General features: G+C 50.5%; 1 protein-coding gene across 3 annotated transcripts in view; it reads left to right on the top strand.

Annotated features, from left to right (window-relative positions):
- The window catches only part of ESYT2 (extended synaptotagmin 2), a 641,975-nt gene that overhangs the window by 530,116 nt on the left and 89,106 nt on the right, over positions 1-22,753 (top strand). The gene's annotated exons all lie outside the window — the stretch shown is intronic.

Genomic DNA, 22,753 nt, shown 5'->3' with positions numbered 1-22,753 from the left:
TTAACTTGGCAGGGTTAGTAAAATGTTGCTTCTGGGAAGGTGCATAACCACCTCTGCAGACCTCCTTCCTAATCTACCTAATTAATTATTTTCCCTAATTCTGTAGACAGAAAATAGACTAAGATAGCCTAAGGTCTTCTGCCACTTTCAAAACATTAGGAATAAATATTCTATGATCAGAGACTGCTAGAATCATGTTAACAGGTAAACTATTTTCAACTACTTTCCTCCCATCTCCGTTTCTTTAATCTCTACTTCTAATTTCAGAGCCTTGGCTAGAGGCTCAGTGGATACATTGAATAATATAGTGGGCGGAGGATAACCTGAGTTTAATACAGAAATCTTCTGACAACTGTTGTTTGGCAATGATCTTGGCCTGGGTACGAAAATCTACCCAACCCCAAGAAATGTATGAGATGCCTTCTGGGCATTCAGTGCTTGTAGCATGAATGCCCATCCTTTCTTTCAGGCTACCTGAATCAAATTCTTAAGTAACATTGTCTTGTCATAAAATCCTTATTTTTTGTATTAAAATGTATGTTCCCTGTCAGTAGGCCAACTCACAACCTTCACAATTTTTGTTGCCAAGCCTTTGTAAGAATCAATATCCCACCTCTAGCTACTGGTGTTGCAGCACTCGATACCGAGAAAGTATATGAATCACTGGCAGAGCTAGAGATTGTAGGCTTTGGCCTGATTATAATAGACTAAATTAAATTAGTATATTCAGGCCCTACAGCCAGAGTGAGGATGGGCCATGTTATTCTTTGTATTGGAATATCAAAAAGGGTATTAGACAGGCCTGTCCCCTTTCACCCATACTGCCTGCTCTCGCCATGGAACTTTGTACATGTCATTTTAGGAAATATGGGATCTACAGTAAGTTGGAGATGGCAGGTTATGGACATATGTAAGTGGGCGATAAGAAACCACCAACAAAACGGACAAACTTAAGGGAAAGATTGTACACTTTTAGTGCAGTATTGGGGCTTCCCAATGTTGCCTATTTCTGTTACACAGTATGGCCCAGCATACCCAAACACATTTTTAGCAATCCCCATTACTATGGGAACACATGTCATTCAAATGCTTCAAATTTACGACTCAGATACTGACCTGATAATGGAGCTAGGATGCTAAGCCACAGGTGCCATTAAGATCTTAGAACGAGTGTAGTAAGCATTGCCATTGTCATTGATGGTTAGGGTGACCTTAGCCAAAAAGATTTATAGGCGTAGGGTTGCATTTGGAACACTGTCTCACCAACTTTCAAAGGGATTACTTGTGGAACCACATTTCAAACTCTATTACATAGCAGCACAGCTATAATATGCTGCCAAGTGGGCTCGTGCATCTCAATGATTTTAGTAAAAATTTCCTGCAGCTGGTGAGGGCCCAGACAAACCAATGCTTGACAATTATAGTAGTGGACCGACTGCTTCCAAGTTGATTACCGCGGATAAATATTGTTGGAGCAGCTATCTCAGACGGCATTGAATGGGCAGGCAATATGTCCCAGAGATGTATTCTACTTTCTTGACAAGACGGAAAGACAGTACAAAGACCATTGATCTCAGATGCAAAAACGATTCCATTGAATCAGTGGGCTGCCACCCTCTGCACATTTGAGTAGCTTTGTAATGAGGGATTCCTTGAGGTTACTTTCTATGTAAGTTAACCTAGCACATGTGATCTGAATCCTATGAGGTTCTGTAGTAGTGAGCTATCAACAAATGACCCGTCCTGACATGGGTTACTGTACATAAGATTATTTCTGATGGATATTTCTAACCACACATTCCTGTGCCAGAATGTATTCTGAAACCTTTTTATAACAGTGCTCTTGTGCGTTGACTCTGTACACTACCCTTGATCGCTGATGTTTGTTCCTTTCTTTCTACTCCTTCGGCATGGATCCAGTGTTCTCCTCCCAACTTTGTTGGTTATCTGACCACTTTTCAAGCAATTTCACCAGTGTGCTAGAGAATGATGCCTCCACCCAGTGTAACAGGCTTCAAGCTATGCCCTGACTGCAGGAAGCAGAGGGTAGTCATGGACCTGCATAAGGTGTGACTTCGGTGTCTGGGCTCGGGCCACTACTTGTCATGTTATGAGTGTATCCTCTTGAACCCGAAGGTAATCCAAGACCTGGCAGCAAAGCTGTTTGTTACCTAACACAAGACGTAGCTACAGCCTACGAGTAATTCCTGCTCCTGTTCCAAGGTGTGGTCTTGGTTCCAGCTCTGAAGCCGTTCCGGTGACTGCTTAGCTCGCGCTCGAGGTCCTCTAGTAAGTTTAAGTCCTCGCACAAGTATAAGAATTCAAAGTGGGACTCAACCCCATCCCGTCACTCTCATTCCAAAGAGAAAGCGGGAGGGTGCCAGTCACTTCTTTGAGGTCGCCGGAATGGATTTAATTCCTCAGCTGGTCCCAATGTGCCCCATATTTCCTGGGTCATCGCCAACCCGGCAGTAGATCAAGGCCTTCAAAGAGGCCATGCTGAAAATAGTTGGTGCACTTCTGGCTTACTCGGGTGGACCTTCAGACCCTGTGGCTCTGCAGCGGCTCCCAGTTATGTTACAGTCCACTGGTTATTTCCAGTTGCCACCTGTCCCATTGGGACCTACTACCATACCCATACTGACTCAATTACAGATTTCTACTCTGGCTCGAGATCTACCCCAGTCTCTGCTACGTCGGAGCTGGTATAGATGCAACACATGCTGAAAGAGGATTTAGTGTCAGACCCCGAACCGACTGTGGCCCAAGCCCAACTGTTGTTAATCTATGAAATCACAAATGTGTGACTTGTTGTCATGCAGTCTGACCCAAACATGGTGCCTGTGCCTCATCGTACATACCAGCAGAGGCTCCATTATGTTTTTGATTCTGACTCTGATCTTGAGCGAGACCTGGGAGCATCCCAGGATGATTATGATGATGATAAAGTGCTTCCCCTTCACTATATTGGGTACATTTTATACATGGATTTACAGAATACCAGTGTGCTTGATACCTTGCCTGATGCACATCTTGACTCGTCACTTGGGCCAGCAACGGAAGAGAGTGACTAATTTGTGGTGGTGGTCTGGAGGTCATCTGAGGCTCTAGGGTTACACCTGCCTTCCTTTGAGACCAAATGCAAAAGGTGGCATGGTGAGCAAAAGAACGATGGATTTAACCCAGATCTATTACTGGTGTGAATGTTTGATCTGTCTGCATTCCGTCCATCATCCGTGTGTCTTTTGCTTTCTCACCCTAAGTGCGCCGGGTATGCCCAGACGTTGGTCCCAGGCTCACTGTGTCACAGGATTCAAGCTAGCCTGGCTGATATGGAGTGATGACCCGAAACTATTGCTGAATGCTTGTTTCCAGTCCAGGGAGGACCTGTCTTGGCAGTTCGGGCTGGACTGTTCCTATGAGGCACAGGGTCAAAACTGATTTGCATGCGGTTGGGTCTAAACTGGGGGGGCATGGTGAGCAAAAGAGGGATGGATTTAACCCAGATCCATTGACTGGGGGTAAATGTTTGATTTGCTCTGTGTGTATCTTTTGCTTCCTTGGAGACCAGACATTTGTTCTAATAGACATTTTACTACCTGGACCAGCCGTTTCTAAGCCCTTGCTTCCCTGTAACGATGTCATCACTGATACTTTGATGGCCACTAAGTCCTGTTGTTGCCTGACCAATAGGCAGGTGGCCAGTTGCAACAGACCAGCACCTGGTGACCTAGATTTTGTTCACCATGTACCCTACTCCAGAGTGTCTTATCGTGCGGGCCTTGACCAGTAAGGTGAATCCGAACTCATTTGTGGCCATTCTGAACAGAGAATCCAGGACGATTGTGGCTTTTGGCTGGCACATTTTCTTTTGCCAGTCTAGCATTACAATCCATCAATGCTGTTTGTTTGCTGGGTCGTTACACACACACATATCTTGTTGGATATGGCCAGCGCGATCTTGCTGGCAGTCCCGGAAGAACTTAAAGCCTCGTTGACCGAAACAATTCATGACGGACAGGATGTTACAAAATGTGTTATCCACACAAGTCTGGATACTATGGATTGCCTGAGATGGGCAGTCTTTTTTAGTGTTGTAATTTGTAAAAAATGAGTAGATGCATTCCAGAGGTTACTGACAATGTACAGACCCCCTTTTGAATATGCCCTTTGGTGGGTCCTGCGTTTTTGGTGAAAAAGCAGACTCTGTGTTGGATCGCTTTAAGGACAGACAGCTATTGATGCACTCCTTGGGACTGCTGACCCCTGCCAAAAACTTTTTGCATTAGTCAAGACTTTTAAAGGCTATTTCCGAAGGGTGGCGTATAGACAGGGGCAGTCTTGCCAACCAGTTCAGCAAGCCCCTCAGACCTTTCAAGGCCTTGGATGTTGGTCTGGCTGGTAGCTTGAAATCCAGCAGGGGCATTAGTCTGCTAATTCTTCTTACTGTTGCAGTAAATGGGTTCCAAGGTCACCCAATATCATCAGGAGCGAAGACAGGATCCCAACTCTCTCCTAAGGTACAGCCAGATCACACCCTAAAAAGGTTAACAGAAAACCGGCTAGAGAGGAGACCACTCAGGACCACCAGGAAGAAGATGCAGCGTGGCCAGCCAAGGGACGGGAAAGCTAGGGTTGAGGACAGCAATGAGGAAGTGGTCCGTCCAAAGAGAAGTCTCGAAAAGTAAAAGAAAGCGAGTTTAATTGCAGACAGCACTCTGTACGAGAGCGAGTATTCCATTGAGTAGCAGCTGTCATTAATTATCAACAGGCTCGGCCCGTGAGAATGCTGTTGAGGGAATACAGAAGGTCAGTTTCCGAACTGACGTACTTAACAACCATAAAGGAAAGCCAAATTCTGTTTTCTGCAAAATGTATAAACAAGAAGAATGGAACAAGCCTTGTTCACAGGCGCTTCCTAGCGCACATCAAATGAACAAAAATAAGGGAAAAAAACAGAAGAAGCTGTGTCTTTTCAAGCAGCTATGAATAAGTTTAAAGATCCGAGGTTTTAGCGTGATTGCTCTCTGCTTTCACACACGAGTTATGTTATGTTATGTTATGTTACGACTATTTATTGTGCGCACAGATACTCCAGCCAAGGAGCGTCCTGGCGCAGAGACAAGGTAGCCCGTAACACAATGAGAGGCTAAGAACAGAAACTAAGAAACAGCTAAAACAAGAAGGTTTTTATAGCCCTCCGAAAGGTCAGAAGGTCCTCCAGCAAGCGGATTTCAACAGGCAGGGAGTTCCATGCCGACGCAGCCATTACCCTAAACGAGCGGCCTCCCATGCGGCTGAGCCTGAATCTGGGAACCACCGCAAGGGCCAGACCTTGAGAGCGGAGGCTACGGGCAGGGACATAAAAAGACAGACAACTCGACAGGATTTCCGGGCCTGTACCTCTCAAGATTTTAAAAGCAAGGCACAAGACCTTGAAGAGGATGCGCTTCCTAACCGGAAGCCAGTGTAGGGAGCGAATGACACCTGTCACTGAGCAGAATCTGGGCAAACCAACAATCGCCCTCGCCGCAGCATTCTGAACCCGTTGTAAACGGGTTAGTTCAGCCTGGTTAGCCCCAGCCAGGAGAGAGCTGGCGTAATCCAGGCGGGAGAGGATAGTGACGTTGTATCTTCCTTAAAACAAAATACTTGTTGCCACACACTAAATGCTTTAGTGCTTTCACTAAAGTGATTTAACTAAGAGAAATAAAAAATGCAATTAAAGCGCGTCCTCGCGCAAAAAGGAAAAATACACCTTAAGAGAGGTCACGGAAACACCTGCGAATACAAGTCCGTCAGGTAGCGCGTCCTCGCGGTAAGATGAGAGGCACGGCTCGAGTGTAACTTCAGGAAAATGAGGGAAACTTGGAAATCCAATATCCGTGTTAATGAAATCCTGAGGTCATGCTGGACTCAGGAAAGTACCAAGATGAAGGCAGTTTACACAGGCAGGCGTGGTCCATCAGGAGAAAGAAAGCCAAGCATTTGAAACTGGAGGCGGCTGCCTTTATGCAGTAAGGTCAGCTGATACCTCCTCGGTGCTGCAAGGGATGACACACAACCTTACTTCCCACCCAATGCATTATGGGACTGGTATTGCTGTTCAGGGACATATAGAGCAGGAGCAGGAAGTCTGACGTGTAACTGTTCTCCCCCTAAAGGTCGTCTGACCGGTCGTGGTTTATCGGGGTGTAACGCATGAAACCTTTGTACTAACAATGGAGCATGTACGTGTTCAGCTGGTTCCCATGTTGTCTCTTCTGGGCAGTAACCCACCCAATCTATCAGATACTTTAATTTACCTCTGTCTCCTTGAATCAACGATACGTCTAACTTCATATTCCACTTCGCCTTCAACATTGATGGGAGGAGGTGGAGGCTCAGGACAGGAAGGGGAAACATACGGTTTGAGCAAGGAGATATGAAAAATGGGATGTACCTGTATTTCTGATGGCAGGTCTAGTTTTACCACTACGGGGTTGATGATTTGCAAAACATTATAGGGACCCAATGAATCGAGCGGCAATTTTCTAGGCCCTGATAAACGGAGATTCTTGGTGGCTAACCATACCTGGTCTCCTGTCTTATAGTCAGGGGCAGCACGTCTATGTTTGTCTGCTTGTCTTACCCTGGTACAGCATCAAACCACTTTAGCTTGCCCTTAGTGGTGCATGCTGAATCAGTGGCGAGCAAGATTTGACAGGTTTGCGATCCATCCTTTCTGACATATGGGTCATACAAATCCTTCAAAATGGCAATGCTTTGCCTTTTTTCTACTCCACCTGCTATTCCTCCTACAGCAGGGTGGAATTCAGATGAGCACCCGTCCATTCTGTTACAGGGGTTTTGTTTTTTGCTCTCCAAAGGTGTCATCAAGAGGGTTCCAGATTCGGAAAGATGTTGTTGCTTTCACTGTTTCCCTCTAAGGGACGGTGGCCTCAGGCCTATTCTGGGCCTTCGGCTACTGAGTGCCATCCTGTAAAGGACAGAGTCAGAATGCTCACACTGGCCTAGCTACTGCACATGCTCTGGACTTGGATGACTAGATGGTGTCATTAGACCTGCAGGACATGTATTTTTGAAATACCTATCCTGCAGTCCCTGCAGTCCCACAGACGCTATCTGCGATTCAAGTTACGCCTGGTACATTTGCAGTTGGAGGTGCTCCCATTCTCCGTCACACACTCTCCTTGGGTGTACATGAAAGTTATGTTGGCAGTTGCTGCTCATCTTTGGAGGTCAAAGACACCAGTATTCCCATACTTCGATGACTGGCTATTGAAGGTGGCCTCGCCAGTCAGTCGTGGACCACTACCGGACAATGGCAAACTTTCAAAGACAAGACAATAGCATTTACAACTTTCACTGGCATGTACACAATTGTATTTATGGACAGCTTCAGACCCTGTAGGCTTACACCGCATACTCACCTCATCATGTTTCCCCCTCCCGGACCTCCAGTGTAGTGGGAGTGCCACCGCAGTTGGTTGGGATTTGAGGTTTATAACCTGTCTGAATCAACCCTTGAAAAGAGTTTCATTTACTTTAGATTTTTCCCATTGCCTAGGACTGCCCCTGCCTTCATAGACCACTTTTTCCGCTAGCATACACCAGTCTATGTCCCGCTTCCTGGTTTCCAGATCCGGGGATGTTCTAATAACTGTCCAGTCTTTTGCAATAATCCTCTTCACTACCATTAACCCAGTGTGATCCATTTCTTCTGAAATCTGGTTACCTCCGCCTCCACTCATATATTAAGTGTTCATCTTTTTGCTACATCGTTCGTCACCCCCTACTACTAACCGTCGCATGCAATCCATGAGTTTCGTCCAAAAGATCTGTATTACCCGGTAGTCCCAGAGAATATGAAAGAAGGAGTCCATCTGCTTGCATCCCTATAAGCATAGACTGGAGGCAGCCCTGTCCATTTTTAATAGGACCATTTGGGAGTAGTTTGAGCGATGCAATATATGCAATTGAAATCCCCATTTTATAGCAACCTCTTTGGCGATACAGAGGGCCTACTGCCACTCCCCTTTTCAAAACCTCCATCGACTATCTTCCACCATTCCTTTAGTTATTTTAAGGCATCAGGGTATGGGTTAGGATTTTTTTTATATGTCAGGGATGTGGCCTTTTTGTGCATGGGTTCACTCATAAGTCTAACTCTGTGCCCTTTGGCAAAACAGACCATAGGGCATGTCTCACCTAGAGATATCAGTAAGTCTCAGAAGCTGCAAGTTGATACTCTCTCATAAAATCTAGCAGGGGAACTACATGTCTCTTAACGCACACATCCCCCACTGTGGGTATGTCAAATAGGTCCCACCTGGCAAAGCTGTTCAGTCTCTTCAGGGCCGCCAATACTGTTGCATCCCAGAGTGGTGTTACCAGTGTAATTTTGTTCCCCCATCCCAAGTATGTTGTTACATCTTTTCAGATTTAAATCACTATTCTGGTGGTGGTGGTGGGTAGCTTGACTAATGTCTTCCCACCATATAGTGCTACCTGGTATCCTCTGTCCCCCATCGCATGTCTGTCCATTTGTAATGCCGGTTCGGGTCTGTGCCATGAAGGTCCAGTCATTGACTGTGATCAGTTGTGACTCCCAGCAGTACTTTTGACTATCTGGGAGGGCAATTCCCCCATCATACCAGCCTCTTATCAGTTTGGGCAGGGCAATCCGCGCTGGGCCCCCATGCCATAATAACAGACACACTTCTGCCTCAGTTGCCCTGAAGTAAGCCTTGGGGACCTTCGAGGGAGTGTTTTGTAGCCCTTCACCCGAGCAGCAGATTAGATTCCACTCACTGAATAGCTCTGCATAATGTGTTATATACATTTGTAGGTAACTGAATCCATTCCGTTAAATTGTCACCCCACAATCTGGTGGTATTCTTGATATGTCGCCCTTTGCTTTATTTTGGCCACTATCAACTCAGTTCAGAAATATAGAGTAGCATGTCATCCCCGTGTAGAGAGATTTTGTTCTCGCAGGCCACCCCCCTAGTCCACACTCTTGACCAGCAGATCTTTTCATATCCAAGCGGCCAGCGACTCCAGTGCCAGAACAAATCTCATTGGTGATAAGGGACAGCCCTGTCTGGTACCTCGCTGGAGTTTGAATATTGAAGGGTATGCCCCATTCACCTGGACTCTAGCTAGTAGGCTATCATAGAGCAAGCAGAACCATTGCATATATCAAGGGCCAAATCACAGCCTGTCCAGTACAGCAAACATAAAATTCCACTCCAGCTTGTTGAACGCCATTTTTGTGTCCAGAGATATCATTAACGCATTCTCACTTAGATTTTCATTCTACCTCAGCACTCCATATAGTCGCCAAAGATTAAGCCTTGGTCTTTGTATAATCATAAAACCTGATTAATCCAGATGGATCAAATAATGAATCACCTTTCTCAGTTGCGTTGCCAGTATTTTGCCCAATACTTTGACCTCGGCGTTCAAAATGATATAGGCCTATATGAGGCGCAGTCCTCCGGGGACTAGCCTCCCTTATGAACAACCACTGTGGAAGCAAGTTTTTTGTCTTGTGAGAGGGTGCCTCGCCTTTTGCTCTCTTTGTACATGTTTAGTAAGTGTGAGGCGAGGTTCGATGCCATTGCTTTTTTAGCGCTCAACCATGAGTCCTTTTGGGGCCAAGGCATTCCCTGACTGCAACCCTTGTATTGCCCCTTCAATCTCTTCCACCCCTATACCAGTTTCTAAATACTCAGTCATCTTGTGTTAGGCATGGGAGGCGTATATCTTTGAGGAGGTCAATCGATTCTTCTGTCGTCTTAATCACCACCGGGGAGTATATCAGGCAGTGAAAGCCTTAGCTGTACGCATGGTCCCCCCCTCGAACCAGTGTCCCCGTCTCATTATTGACCTCCGGCACCTAGTCCCAAAACTGATCTCTCCTGCGAGCCATGCCAGAACTTAACCAGCTTTGTTCCTGACGTTATACAAGCAATGAGTAGTGACTCTATGTGCTGCCTGGGAGGCATAATTGACTAGATCTTCGTATTCTTCTTGCTTAAGCGCCAGCGCTTGTTGTACCCCTGGTCCCGCCCCAGCCGCCAAGAGGCCCTCTTGTTCCATAATGTCCCTCTCCAGTTTGTCCATTTTGGCTCTTTTATCTCGCTTGAGTCTGGATATAAGGAAGAGTGCTTGTCCCCTGCCTGCTGTTTTGTATGCCTTTTGTAGTGTGAGGGCAGAGTCTACTTTGTCTGTATTTTCTTTAAAATGGTGGTCTGTGCATTTACTGAGTTCCTCCCTGAAACTGCGCTGTTTTAGGTACCACGGATTGATCTGCTAAACCGTTCCCTGAGTGTCTGGCAGTTGATCGAACACTGCCCACATGAATGATCCGAGATCCCCCTGGCCAGGTGTTGAACCTCTGAGTATTGATGGGTCTGTGGGTTCAGAGAGGGGATGTGCACCTGAATGGTAGGTATATTACCTATTCTCAATAAATCCATCAACCCCATCGCAACCATGATGTCATGGAGTGGGCTCGGTTTACGCTGTGACATCCTGTTTGTCGATCTATCCCAGTCCTCACTTAACATCATATTAAAGTCGCCCCCTAGTATTAGTATCCCATCTGGTAATTGTAGGAGTATGGCCCTCACATCTGGCTGTGTAAATGCATGCAGTCTGGGTGGCACAGATATGGAGCAAATATTTGTCGTCTTGTCCTCCCAAATTCCCGACAGAGCCACATATCTGCCCTGTGAGTCTATCCACGTCTGTTGGGTTATTAGGGGAATCAATTTCTTGATTACCCACACTCTAGATACCAAAGTATACCCAGCATGAGCTAGCATTTTATATCCTTATCTATCCATTACCTTGCAGATGTTGCCCATCATGTCTATTTCTTGCAACTGTATAATGGCAGGTTGCATGCCTTTTGAACTATTGAAGGACTACCTCCCTCTCTATCTTGTCCACAGACCATTAGCATTCCACAAAAGTAGTTTCAGTGATTGCATCTTGGTCATATTAGAGCTTTACTGTTTCTGGCCTGGGGTCCAGGCCAGTCTTGTCTAAAGAGTCGGCACTGGATGGCCAGGCAGTGCGGGGTCATACAACATATTCCTTTTGCATAAGTCAACAGTGAATTAAAACAACCAAAAAGAAGACACTTGAAGTAGGTAAATTTCCCGCAAAAACTACCCTCTCCCTGCATGGTAGACTTAGAACTGCCTATCCCCTCAACATTGCAAAGTACCCGTCACCCCAGATTCAGAGTATACCAACTGGTAAACCTGATCAACACAGTTACCTCAATACAGTTGCTCTCTCCCCTTCTGCTGTTCATTGTTCTCTGCCAAGGGCCAGTTCCCACTGTGGGAAGCAACGCCGCTTCAGAGCCTTGCCAGGGACCCCCTCTCCACAGTCATTGCCGAGGGCTCTGATAGGAGGGAGGCTCTCTGTGGTCTTAATGGTCAGTTTCAGTCGGTTTCCATCAGGCCTCGCAGAAGATTCCTGCGCTTGCTCCAGTGGTGTTGCCTGATCCCTGCTCTCCTTAGGCTCCAGCATCAATTGAAGGTGGATAGCGTCCTCGTTGCGACAGTCTTCCCTCTGACATCCGCCAAGCCTGTTCCAGGCCTCATCTGGGGTTGCAAAATACCATGTCTTTCCCTCTGCTACCAAATTCAGTTCTGCAGGGAACATTATGGAGGATTTAAGGTCTTGCTGTCATAAGACCCTTTTGATGTCCTCAAAGATGCACCATAGCTTCTGTACTCAAAGTGTGAAGTCCGATAAAAATGCTGATAGTGGCATTCTTATATTTAATGGGTAGACTTTGTTGGGCGGCTTGTAGGATCGTGTCTTGATGATTAAAAATGCAGACAATAATAGTTTGTGGTGGGTAACCCGGTCAGTGCTGGGGACAGGAGCCCTATGGACACGCGCTTTCAAGAACACCTTTGATTGCCCCTTTGGTTTCAGTGTATTCAGGATCAAAACCTCAAAAAACAAATCTGCGCTTGGGCCCTCCGCTCACTCCGGGACTCCCATGACCCTAATGTTATTCTTCCTGGATCGGCCTACAATGTTCTCAAGCTTGGTCCCAGTCGCTGCAGCGTCAGTTAAAAGCCGGTCCACCTGTTCTTTTAGGGTGCAAGTCTCCACTCGGAGCGCGGTGAATAGGTCCCTACTTTCTTTAACTCCGTTGCCAAAATGTTGGTTGGTAGTGGAAGTGGAAAGATGGCAAGTTAACAATAAAACATGCAGGTTTCAAAACGGTCAAAAATCGGTGAAGCGGGGGGGCGTGGCTAAGATGGCGGCTCGGTAAGACGTGTCTCGCAGAGGCTCCCCAGGCCTGATCCCCCGCCAGGGTACCCTGCGGACCTTCGCCCTCACCGAGCCGGCCAGCAGCAGCGGGCAAGAACCGGGAAGCAGTGCGGCATCGGAGGAGCCGGCGGCGAGGCTCGAAGCTGCCGCAGACCGCAGATGCCCGGAGCTGCCTGACGGCGAGGGGCTAGTGCGGGCGGCAGCGACCCTAGCGCAGGGGCCGAGCGGCCCGGAGAGACCCCAAGCGACACCTGGGGCCGGCGTGTGGGAGAGTCGGGGATCCCGACAGCGATTCCAGAGCCCCGGAGGTACCACCCGGCATCACCAAGCGGCGACTGGCGCAGGCAGGGGAGAGGGATCGAGGCGCCGGGTCCGTCGGCCCCAGAATCTACGCGAGGCCCCGGTGTGGGCCTAGTGGAGGTGAGCGCCGAGGGCCGGAGACGCCTGACTGCGGCTGGAAGGCGCGACTGAGGGAAAGCGGCGCTGCTGCCGAGAGGTGGGTCGGTCCTAGCACGGCGCTTCAGGCGCAGGCCGTGCACCGGTGAGGACCCCCGCTGTGTCTGCGGGGGCCGAGGGGAGCAGGCCGGCAGCAGCCGTCCACGGCCCAGCGGCCTGAGTGGAGCCAGGTCCGTCGGCCTACGGGACAACGCGGGGCCCCGGCGTGGGCCCAGTCGAGGAAGCACGGCCCGGCTGTGCAGCGGGCCGGTGGGGCATATCGACCCCGGGCAGCAGAGGGGCTCGGCGCCCATACAGAGAAGGTGAGCGGCGCCCAGGAGGCGGCCGGGACGCAATTGCGGTCACAGCGTGGGATCCCCCCCCCCCCACCTGGAGGCACACCTGGCTGAAACGCGACTAGGATCTGGGAAGGCCTGAGGTTGCGGAAGGCCCTGGGAAGGGGAGTACCGAGCGGGTGGCCTGCAGCCCAGGGATACCTGGCGGGAGCCAGCCCTATACCTCAAGCGAGGGAAAGCAGTGGGGTCGAGGCCTGTGGCCTAGGGAAGAGGCCCCTGGGACACGATACCGGCCTTTTCAGACGACGGCCAGAGCGCATCGGAGCACCCTGCCGAATCACACGGAGCCCTGACCAGGCTGAGGCCCACGGCTGGGATAGCCATGTCGAACCGGAAAGGGAACCGCAACATCTCGGAGATGCTGGTCAAGGGACCCCCCAAGCCCGATAAAAGCCCGGACAAACCGGCGCCGAGGCCCACCCCCGGGGGGAAAGATCTACCAGAGGGTGAGGCGCCAGCGACCAAGGCGTTCATGGAATCCCTCTTCGCCTCCCTAAAAGACGATATTCAAACTTTCCGGCAGGAAATGACCGGGGAGCACAAGGAACTCCGGCGGGACGTCGACGAACTGGGGGAGAGAGTGGCGGCCAATGAGCTCTCGGGCCAGGCCCGTAGTGAGGAAATAGAACTCCTTCGGCAGGAGATCGTCCGTCTTCATGATCAGCAGATGGATCTCCAGACCCACGCGGAGGATCTGGAGAATCGCTCCAGACGCAATAACATTCGAGTCCGGAATGTGCCGCTCAGGGCGGAGGAGGAAGACATGGCGGGATACCTGCAGGCACTCTTCCGGATGGTGCTGGGGGAAGGTGAGGACTTCGCGGTTCGGATCGACAGAGCCCACCGTGTGGGCCCGGCCCGCCGGACCCAGGGCCCCCCACCGGACATTTTGGCCTTTCTGCCGGACTATCCCTTGAAGGAGCGCATCCTGAGAGAGGCTCGTCACAAGCAACCCCTCCGCTTCCAAGATCACAATGTGGAACTTTTTCAGGACTTGGCTGCGACCACCCTACAAAAGCGGAGGGCGTTTAGGGTTGCCACTACTTTCCTGCGTAAAGAGGGGGTCCCGTATTCCTGGGGACACCCGTTTCGCCTGGTCTTTAAGTGGAAGGGCGCCCTCCACCAGCTGCGTTCCCTACGAGACACATGTGAGGTGCTAGGCATCCCCTATGAGGACCCACAACAGGACGACATGGCGGACCGGCAGTCCTCTGGGGCCGGGACGGGCTCCCCCGGGAGGTCGAGGGACGGATGGCAGACAGTGCGGCGGGACAGGCAGCGGAAGAAGCCTCTCAAGCCTCTCAAGCCCGATCCGGACACGGTGGCCTTGGAACAGGCTGCAGCAATCCAGGAAGTATCCAAAGACACGGGCGCAGCCCCCTAAATGGATTTTGGTGAAGGTCGACATCAGATAAGTTTTGGCTCCTGGATGGGGGGGGTCGGGGGGCCATGAGCCGCCACTGCCACACACCCACTCATTGACTCATTTACCGCAGGCCTAGACTGTCTCATGATTGGCCTGGGACAATGTTCACCAGTTGGGGGGGGAGGGGTGCAGGGGACTGTTGGGGGGGGAGTTGGGGCTTGGGAGGAGGGGAGGGGGGGAGCTCGGTGTGCTCACTATCGAGTGGTGTTTGGTACCAGGGGTTGGGCTGGTTGGAGGTCTAGGGCACGGCAGAAGGGACGCATGCGTACGCATGGCTGCTGACAGCATACGTATCCTCTCACTTAATGTCAAGGGACTCAATAACCCCATCAAAAGAAGGGCAGTCATCTCCTTCCTTGAGCGCTCGGAGGCTGAACTATGTCTGTTACAGGAAACGCACCTGTTGGCGAAAGATTGGCACCGCATGAAAGCTAGGGCCTTCCCCCACCAATTCTACTACGCGACTGGCGAAAAGAAAGCGGGTGTCGCTATACTTGTGGCCAGACACTTCAAAGGGCGGGTTGGGGATAAGGTGGCCGAAATCAGGGGCAGGCTCCTAGCACACACGATACATGTGGGTACCTCCTCCTTCACGCTGGGCTCCATTTATGCACCCAACACCAAACAAGAGGTTTTCTTGAAAGGTGCGCTGTCTGAAGCGCTCTCGGGAGATCTGCGACTGGTACTAGTGGGAGGGGACTTGAACCTGGTCATGGACAATGAGAAGGATAGGTCTGGGAAGAGGTTTGGGGACTCCGGAGCGCTGTCAGTGACAGGGAAGCAGTGGTTAAGGGACAGGGGGCTCACTGACATCTGGCGGGACATACATCATACTGCCCCGGGATACACCTTCTACTCTCATGTGCACCACACGTATGCCAGACTAGACCACTTCCTGGGCTCGGATGACATACTTCCCATGGTTCGGGACATTGACATTACGCCGGCGGCACTTTCAGATCACGATGCGGTGACCCTCCAACTGACCGTCCCACGTGCCCCTCCACATAGGGGCAAGTGGCGACTCAGGGAAAATATACTGGCACGCAAGGGAGTTGTGCAGCAACTGTCCCAAAGCATCACCACTTATCTAGATCAGAACGACACGGGAGAAGTAACCCAGGCGACACTGTGGGGGGCGCTGAAGGCGGTCATTAGGGGCGAAATCATGGCGATCACCGCGGCGGAAAATAAGGAGCGAAAGGATCGGAGACGGGACCTGGAGACGCAGGTGCTAGATCTGGAGCGGGTCCACAGCCGGACGGGAGCCCCCCGGATTTGGCGCAAGCTGAAAGCGGTCAGGGCACAACTGGCGAGTCTGGACCTGGACAGGGCGGAATATGCGGCACTCCGCCTCCGCCACACGTATTATGTGGGGGGAGACAAGACGGGCCGCCTGCTGGCCAGCAAACTCAAGGCCAAAACCGTCCGCTCGCAGATCCCTGTGATTCGCGGGGACGATGGTGGCGAGGTCCGAGAGGATGACCACATAGCGGAGGCATTCCGGACTTTCTATGAGCGGCTGTATGCTGCCGATCACACCGTGGGAGAGGAGGAGGGGAAGACCTACCTGGAGTCTATGGAGGTCACTGCCCTTAACGATGTGAACTCCGCAGCGCTAGATGCTCCCTTCCGCCTGGAGGAGGTCATAGCGGCCATTGCCCGTCTTAAACCCTTGAAGGCTCCGGGCCCAGACGGCTTCTCCGCGGGCTTTTATAAAACCTTCTGCCCCCTCCTGGCGCCGGTCCTTACAAAGCTATTCAACTCATTCGAGGGCCAGGGCTCCATCCCGAGGGAGATGTTGGAGGCAGAAGTCGTGGTCCTTCCAAAACCGGGCAAAGACCCCTCACGCTGCGCGGCGTATAGGCCGATTTCGCTCCTCAACGTGGACCTTAAGCTCTTCACAGGCATCCTGGCCTCCCGGCTGGGCCCGTGCCTGCCGGGCGTTATCGACCCTGACCAAGCGGGCTTCGTCCCCTCCAGGCAATGCGCGGATAACACAAAGCGCATTATGCATGTCATAGACAAAGCATACGCCAACGCCTCGGACGCAGCACTGCTCTCGGTGGACGCCGAGAAGGCGTTCGACAGGGTGGACTGGAGGTTCCTGGAACAGACGCTGGTCAAATTAGGAGTGGGTCCGCGATTCCGCTCCTGGGTGGCGGGATGCTACGCGTCCCCGAAGGCGACCATCAAAGTCAACGGGGTCAGCTCTAAGCCGTTCGACATCCGGAGAGGCACGCGGCAGGGCTGCCCACTCTCGCCGCTCCTGTTCGCCCTTTATATCGAGCCATTTGCCCAGCGGGTTCGGGACAACCGAGCCATAGCCGGGATCAAGTTTGGAGGAGTGGAGCAAACCATCAGCCTCTACGCGGACGACATTCTGGTGGCGGTGGATAACCCTCGGGTCTCTCTGCCGGCCTTCCTATCGGAAATGACCGCGTTTGGGGCAGTGTCGGGCTTCAAAATGAATGTCCAGAAGTCCGTCGTCCTGCCGCTAGGTAGCAACACCCGACCAGCTAACAGGGCTTCGTTGCACATAGGGGGGCTTGAGGTCAGCACCACCGTGCAGTACCTGGGGATAGACCTGACGCCGTCAACCGTTCAAACGGTCGACCTTAACTATACCAAGCTGCTGTCGCGAGTCCAGGGGGACATTGCGAGGTGGAAGCAACAGCCGCTTTCGTGGCTGGGCCGGGTGGCGGCCATAAAAATGTCCCTGTTGCCCAAGATCCTTTATGTATTCCAGACCATCCCGGTCACTCCCCCATTGGGGATGCTGAAGAAACTACAGGATGCCCTACATCACTATGTATGGGCGAATAAAAGGTCCAGACTGCGACGCGACCTGGCCACAAGGACGACAGCGGAGGGGGATCTGGGGGTTCCGGACCTCAAGCGCTACTTCCAAGCGGCTCAGCTTAGATTCCTACTGGAGTGGTCCCGACCGACTTCGGAGAAGCACTGGTTGTTCCAGGACAGGGCCATGGCGGGCATGCCCCTCTGGAAGGTTCCCTACCTGGCGCGCCCAGACAGACCACCGTACCTCAAAAGATCCCCTATCACCAGGACCCTTTTGCAAGTGTGGGATGCTACCGCGGTCCCAAGGGGCCTGACGACCTTTCCCTCCCCCATGACGCCTCTGCTGGACAATCCGGCGTTCCCCCCTGGCAGCCCCACGAGCTCATTCCCACAGTGGCGACAATCCGAGTGTCGCTCAGCGGGCCACCTCTTCGATACGGAGGGCTTCATGACATGGGACGCCGTGACAGCACACTATTCACTGGATAAGCCACTCCGCTACCAGTACTTCCAGCTTAGGCACTGGCTGACGCACGCCGATGTGGCGCCTTTGGTTGGACGCCCCCTCACCCCCTATGAGCGTTGGATAGTGACCAAGACATCGGACACAAGGTCCATCACGGAATTATATCAGATGCTGTCCCCTCCCCCCCCTTCGGAGAAAGCTGCTGGGCAGAGGCGCTGGGAGAGGGAACTGGGGCGCGCTCTTTCAGCTAAAGAATGGCGAGACGTATACCACCGGGCTCATCATACGGCCAGGAATACCGCTAGCAGGGAGGCGGCGGTCAAGATCGCCTACTACTGGCACTTGACCCCTGAGCGTCTACACCAGGGGAATCCGAGCAAAGACCCTAAATGTTGGAGAGGGTGCGGGCACACGGGGACCATGCTACACATCCTGTGGGACTGCACCGAGGTACAGGAATATTGGACAGCGGTACTCAAGGACATAGACACTCACTTTGACACCGACATTCCACGATTCCCAGCTTATGCTGTTCTCGGACTGCCGAACGACCTGACGTTCCCCCTCAAATCTATGAGGGGAAAACAGATGGGCCTGGCAATGGGGGCAGCGACGCAGCACATCTTGTCACTCTGGGGGTCCACTAGGCAGCCCACACACACGGGGTGGTTACATCGGTTATGGTACATCATGGGGATGGAAAGGATACAAGCCTCGCTTACTCAGTCCTCCGAAACCTTCAGGGCAACCTGGCGTCCACTCATCTCTCTACTTTCCCAGGAATTTACGGAGCTCACATGCCCGAGGTATCTCCGGGTCCTGAAATTGGCGGAGGGGTTTAGAGATGAAAAGACCAGAGCGGAACACAAGGTCTAGCCTCTACACAGTACAACCAACATACGCGCTACAAGGAACACACCGGGCGGGAGGGGGGAGGGTGGGGGGGCTTGGGGGTAGTTGAAGGGGTGGGATACAGTTGGGGTGGGGTGGGAGGGAGGGCCTGTTTGGGAGTTGGGTGAAAAGAGTTCGGATGGCCGCAGGGGGGCGTGCCCCTCCGCCAAGCTAGCATACTCGGGCGCCCGGACTTGCCTCACCTCATGGACACTCAGAGGGGTGCGCTGCTGGGTCGGGGACGGGCGCCATGACATCGCTTTTTGTTTCTTCATATATTGTATGTATCACATTGCTTTGTGGAACTCAATAAAAATATATTTGATCAAAAAAAAAAAAAAAAACGGTGAAGCATCTGCTGACATCAGAAGAACATGAACGTGAAGAAACCACATCTGTGAGATCAGTGTTACGGATAGTTTTATGGTTCTTATGTGCAGCTTTCACAAAAGGGCCCGATCGCAAAGCTTTTTATACCAACTAAATATCAGCTCAGACTCTCAAATATGTGTGCCAGGGCAAAATAATAATCTTCATCAGGAATTTTTACATTTTGCTCTCCCAATTTGGTGATATTTCTTAGTTATCAGTTCGGATTAGGCGCACAATTGTGGGTGTTTACGGGAGATACTACCTACAAAAGTTGGTGAACATTAACATGCTTGTAAGCTTTTGGGTTTGTTGCGAAAGTGTGCTTCTCAGCAACAGAAGTAAGTGTATTTCCAAAGTGTGGATAGGCAGGGGCAAACTCCTACATAGCATAGGGGTGTACGATACACAATTTCACCATGTTGAAGGATGTTTTCCATGTTGAGAAGAAAAATTTGCAAATACACATTTGTATCAGATGTTGTTATGCTGAGTGTCACACTGTGGAGATTGAGCATAGTAATGTATATGCCTGTGGTTACTTATGGAAAACGTCATCTGTTAGGGATTTCCAAGAGTGCTCCTAGAAGTCTTGAGAATTCTATAAAAGTTAAACATTTGCCTCAGGCATAGTAATCCCATGGGAGCAATTTCACGATTGTTATGTCTTACCTTTTATGCAGCTGCGTGAGAAGGTGCAGGGGGGATTAGCTGTATTATTTTGTCATCTTTCCTCTTCCATCCCTCTGGCGCTGAATTATCAAATCTTCAAAGGATGGCATTTACTAAGCAGTACATAAAAGCAATAATAAACGTTGCTGTCTGAGAAAAAAAATCATTCTGAACCATTGACAGGATGCATCTCTCTACTTTATCTGAAAAACACTTTCAACCCTCTGCTCTCAGATAAAAGACATAACAAATGAAGTAGTTAATAGGTTTAAGGTGTAAATGTTTCGGGATTCTGATCCACACAGCAGATGAACCAATATCCTCAGGAGCGAAGAGAGAGCCCCCACTCTCCCCTAAGGTATAGCCAGCTCTAGCCAATCGATGGACAACAGAATACTGACTAATACCCTCAGGGAGAGAAGAGACGACTCCGGACCACCAGGAAGAAGTTCAACGGGGTAAGCCGAGGGAAAGAGTGAGAACCAGGAATACTTGTCCCCAGCACTGCTGTATAGCAAGAAAACAATAAAACAAAAGAAAAAGAAAGAAAAGGGTTAATTACAAATCCCCACTTCTAACAGTGTGCTAGACTATGAACAATAGCAAAGGTTAGTGAGGGCAGGTTGTGTGGCTCCCAGACTTACCATATTTAGGAAGTGTCCCAAAAGGAAGAGAGGTCTCTTATTATCATGAATAAAAAATCAAGACACTGGTCACACTTTGCTCCGTGTTAAGCAGTACAGAAATTAATGATAAGCATACATCCAGGGGCGTAACACAGGCCCCAGCAGCCCACACGGTGCGGGGGGGAGGCCCGAAGCTCCAGGGTGCCCCCTCGGCACTTCCCTCTGTCCGGAGAGTTCCTAATTGAGCCCGGAGGGGGGCTCTCTACATACCTTGCAGGGAGACCCCCTCAATTTTCGTTACGCCAGTGCATACATCTGCCAGGGAGGTAGGAACAACGTAGCAACAACAGCTGAAGGTACAGTGTAGGAGTTCAGCGTTTTCCCAATATTTTATGAAGTTCTAAACTCACAATAAACGGATGATGACAGCGGAGCCAGACACGAGAGGCAACTGAAATAATCGTCTTGTTCTGAGCTGGCTCTTTGTAGGAGGAAAAGAAAGATAAACTTCGAGCTGCTTCTACAGCAGCGTAATAAAAAATGCCAACAGTGCTTCCTCTCGCTAAGAACATTCACCTCAGGGTCCAGGAGGTATATGTGCAAGGAGTAACAAGCATTGACATAGCCAATAGGTCTCGCATTTGGGACCTTATAAGTATTTAGTTATGCAGCACAATATCCTTGGTGCAACAACATTAACTGTTGCATGGTTGAACACTTATAAGGTCCCAAAGGCGAGATCTATTGGCTATGCCAATGCTTGTTTTTTTGTTGTGATTGATTTATGTTATTCCATTTTGTTGGTGCATTCGACTGTATTGTTGTATTGCATTGAATATTTGTCGGTGTTTCAATGCTGCATTGTTTTCTTATTTACGCCAAAGTGCGGTTATTCAAGGGTGTTGTAATATGGGTTTGTGTTATAGAAGTATTGCAACTATAGTTGGTCTTCTTAAATATACATACATATTCTTGTCACACATTAAATCCTTAAGATAATCTGATTGAGGAATAAGGTGGTAAAAGGTGTTTGCACTAGTCACAAGCCTTATTACTCACCATCGACATGCAAACGGATTATCTTCAAAAGCCACTTGCTCCGTTATTTGGAGGGGTTACTATGGCCTTGGGTTGCTACTTGGCACACTGACCAAAGAAGAAAGAAAAGCTGAGCAGTCTTATTGGGATCAACATTTCGTTACCCGCAGACCACGGCATAGTGCAATCTCGAGCGTTTAAAGCATTGAGGTATCTATCCCATCAATCTTGAGAAAAACACGGGCAACTGCTAATGGACCAGGTGCTTCGAGAAGAAAAAACTAGACCCATTGTGATCAACTGAAGGCACGCAGCAATTGCGCTGCTTGCTTGGGAGAGACGGTACGATAAACAGAGTAAAATGTGGCAGGGCGCCTGATACAACGCGTGGAATACGGACTGCCATCGAAATAAGTGCATCGAGATCAGCCCTCATTGACTTGTAAATAGTGCGGAGTGAGAGAAGACCTGCGCCGAGTGAGTGTCAGACAGGAGGATCACATGCTGACAGCTCTGCACAGTGCGATAGACTGTAATATGAAAGGGAGAGCACACAGTGAGTCGAGTGTATAGCCTTTGAACCGAGTTGTGAGTCAGACAAAGCACTGCAGAGCCACAGTGTGCAGAAGCTGGTGCTTGACTGCAGCAACAGGACAACAAGTTTAAAAAAAAAAAACACTGGGAGGGGGGAGGAGAAACACGAGAGACGGCCTGCGGCCGTCAAAGTGAAAGTACGAGGAGAAATGCGACACGGCGGGCAGGGGAGGGGGCGGAGCGGGGAGAGCGGCATGAGGGTGTGAAGCAGCAGGGGCCTGAGACGTGGCCGCCTTTGATGTGGTAATGCGAGGCAGGCAGGCAGGCGGCTGGTGGCATTGTGCACGCGCTTTCACATGCACTGCAAGAAATCACCAGTGGAATCGCCAGTTAGGTAAACTCTCGATAAGCCCCTATATATCTCGCTCCCGCTCAATGCGCATGCGCATTCAGATAGGTCGCTCGCCCTAAAAATGGTGGCAGCGTGTCCTCACACTGAATTGGAACACGTCCAAGGCAGGGAGCGAGCAACAATGGCAGCGTGACCTCACGCTGTGTTCCCCCACACCAGGAAAGAGAGCAGAATTCTAGAATAGGTCCAAGGCGCAATTAACAGCAGATCAACTCTGACAAAGGGGATCTCAGGATTCACAAGACTACAGCAAGGAAGGGAACTAATCAGGGAGGCGTGGTCCACCCGAAGGAAGCTAGGCAAGCACCTGAGAACGGAGGCGGCCTTCTTTTGAGGCAGTGAAGTCAGCTGCTTACTTCCTTGGAGCATCATGGGATAGCACACAACCTGCTCTCCCGCCCAGTGCATTATGGA

The sequence above is a fragment of the Lissotriton helveticus genome, chromosome 10, assembly GCF_964261635.1.
Source record: "Lissotriton helveticus chromosome 10, aLisHel1.1, whole genome shotgun sequence".
In the NCBI taxonomy this organism is placed as follows: domain Eukaryota; kingdom Metazoa; phylum Chordata; class Amphibia; order Caudata; family Salamandridae; genus Lissotriton; species Lissotriton helveticus.
The sequence above is the reverse complement of the archived record's forward strand: the minus strand, read 5'-3'. Positions and strand labels throughout refer to the sequence as shown.